The sequence below is a fragment of the Orycteropus afer genome, unplaced genomic scaffold (assembly GCF_000298275.1).
Source record: "Orycteropus afer afer isolate SDZICR_OR568_19922 unplaced genomic scaffold, OryAfe1.0 scaffold00643, whole genome shotgun sequence".
Classification (NCBI taxonomy): Eukaryota; Metazoa; Chordata; class Mammalia; order Tubulidentata; family Orycteropodidae; genus Orycteropus; species Orycteropus afer.
In genome coordinates this window covers 598,615-601,996 of record NW_006922230.1, presented here as the reverse complement: position 1 = coordinate 601,996, position 3,382 = coordinate 598,615, and positions in this window count along the sequence as shown.

Genomic DNA, 3,382 nt, shown 5'->3' with positions numbered 1-3,382 from the left:
ATTTTTATGAACTTCTGCAGTCTGAAATTGACTGAATATGCAATCAAGATGTGCTGATTATCACTGGGGATTGGAATGCAAAAGTTGGAAACAAAAAAGAGTCACTGGTAGTTGGAAAATCTGGCCTTGGTGATAGAAATGATGCTGGAGATCTCATGATAGAATTTTGCAAGACCAATGACATATTGATTGCAAATACAGTTTATCAGCAATACAAATGTTGGTTATACAGGTGGAATTCATCAGAGGGAGTACACCGGAATCAGACTGACTACACGTATGACAAGAGGTGATGGAAAAGTTCAATATCTTCAGCCAAAACAAGGACTTCCAGCAAGATGGAGAAATAAGCAGACAAGTGACACAGACCCTCTTCAACAAAGAAAAGAAAAACCAGTTGACTGAGATACAGAAGACAGTCCTGGAGCCCTGAGCTTTGAAAGGAACTCCACAGAAGTGGATTAGGCACAAATGAGTGGAAAACCTGATTAAAAATAGTGAGTACAGAGATGGTCAGAGCTGTGGACAGTCAGCTACCCTGAGAGGACCATCAGCCTAAATATTTCCAAGAGGTGTTAAGACCTCAGAATTGACCTAAAGATCAGCCCTGGTCACCAAGGGCTGCAGGGATGACTACAGAGTGACCTATGACTAGGAAGGGAAACAGCAAGGAGAGAGAAAACCTAAACTGTTGACCTTCTGCTGTCTGGAGGATGCAGCCATTTTTATTGTTTAGATGTGGCAGCCATTTTGGATATTTGAAGTGATTGAAGGTAGAACCACTTTGAATGTTTACAAGTTGTGGCCATTTTGGATATTTAAAGTGACTGAGGGCATTTTGAACGTTTACAAGTGGCAACCATTTTGGATTTTAAAGTGACAGCATTCTCATTTGGAATCCAGGGACCTAAGAATAGGATCTGTTTGCCAAGGTCAACAAGGACATACGAGAGACAGACAACAGGAAAGGAGACAGGTGTTGAATTTATAAGTGCTGTCAACCAGTGAATAGAGGAACGCAGCATAGTACCCTGCTTGTGTAGATAACATACAAACAAAACAAAGAAAATGAAAATCATGAGCAAGTAACTCCAGCATATAATCACCAAATAAATATAAACACAAAAACTTCACAATGTCTCAGAGACAACAAAGGATCCCAGTGCACACAAAGAAGTAAGATAAAGTGCGAGAAACAAGGGGTCAGGATACAGACCCAAAGCACATCCCTGAGGAAAACACAGCACTGGAACTCCCTGGCAAGGAATTTAAAAGAATTATATTTAGGTATCTATAATGAATTGAGAGATAAATCGAGGAAAACACTGACAAAATTGAGGAAAACACAGAGAAAACTCTACAACCATTTCAAAAGACAATACAAGAACAAAATGAAAAAAATAAATGAAAAATTAGAAATGATACAAAATCTACACTTAGAAAGGCAAAAGATTAATACTAAATTTTCAGAAATAGATAAGACATTGAAAGAGCAAATGAGTACAATTGAATAAATGGAAGACAGAATTAGTGAGATTGAAGGTAAAACCTGAATACTTCTTTGGAAAGGGATCAATCAGAAAAAAGATCAAAACAAAATGAAGAAAGCCTAAGGCTCATGTGGGATACCATCAAAAGGAGTGACCTGCATGTACTTGGAATTCCAGAACAGGAAGAGACAAATAAAACCACTGAGAAAATTGTTGAAGATTTGTTGGAAGAGAATTTTCCTGGTATGATGAAAGATGAGAATATATCCATTCAGGAAGTCCAAAGAACCCCAAACAGTATAGACCCCAAAAGAAAATCACCAACACATATCATCATCAAACCCTCAAAATCAAAGACAAAGAAAGAATCCTGAAAGCAACATGGGAAAAACAAAAAGTTACCTACAAGGGACAACCAATAAGACTAAGCTTGAGTTCGTGGCAGAAACAATGCAGGCAAGAAGACAATGGGATGGTATATATAAAACCCTGAAAGAGAAAAATTTCCAACCAAGAATTATGTACCCAGCAAAATTGTCCCTCAAATATGATGGTGAAATTAGGACATGTCCAGATAAGGAGAAATTAAACAAATTTGTTAAAACCAGAGCAACCTTATAAGAGATGCTAAAGGGAGCCTTTTGGATAGAGAAGCAAGGACAGGAAAAAAACTGACCATTAGCATATATGATGATGTAACCCAGAAAGCAACCAAGCTATGGAAGTATCCAAAGTAAATAACCCTACAAGATTGTGAAAAGGGAACCAGAGTCATCAATTGACAAATGAGGACAACTACAAACCAAAAAGTGGGAGAAAACTGTGTCGTTTTAGAACTTCTTAATGGTAAGGGAGTCAAGACAACTACAAGATAGGACAGACTGTTCTAAACTTGGGAAGAAAACTATAAATCACAGGGTAACCTCAAAGAAAAATGATAAACCTTTACATCAAAAGGAAAAGGAGGACCAGCACAAAATATTTAACAAATGCTAAAACAATAGCAATGAAGGAATGATTCATAAACAAAATGAGCTCGCCACAGAAAATTATATGGAACAAAGAAACTGACACCACAAAAAAGCACATAACAAAAATAAGAGCAACAAATTCATATTTGCTGATAATTACATATCTGGCAAGGAACTTATCTCTAAGATTATAGATAACTCCAATGCCTTAACACCAAAGAGATTAACAATCCAATTGAAAAAATGGGCAGAAAACATGAATAGGCACTTCACCAAGGAGGATATTTATGTGGCTCACTATACATGAAGAGACACAATCATTGGCCATCAGAGAGATGCAAATCAAAACAACAATGAGATAATGTCCCACCTCAGCACTGATGGCAATGTTCAATGAGACAGAAAGTAACAAATGCTGGCAGGCATGTGGAGAGATTGGGACACTCATACACTGGTGATGGGACTGTGAAGTGATGCAAACACTGTGGAAAGCAATATAGCGCTTCCTTAGAAAGCTGGAATTGGAGATACCATTTGATCCAGCAATCCCATTACTAGGTATATATCCTAGAGAGGTAAGAGCCAGGGCAGGAACAGATATATGCACACTCATGTTTTCTGCAGCTTTATTTACAATAGCAAAAAGATGGAAACCACCTACATGCCCATCAGCAGAGGAGTGTATGACCAAACAATGGTACACACATACAATGGAATGCTATGCAGCAAAAAAAGAATAATGTAGAGTCTGCAAAACACTGAATAATATGGATGAATTTGGAGGACATTATCCTGAGTGAAATAAGTCAAGCACAGAAGGACAAACATAGTATTAATATGTTGTTGTGGAGGGTCAAGGAAAGGTTTATATATGGAAGGAAACTTTCTTTGTTGGATGCCAGGGGTGGGGGAGAGGGGAGG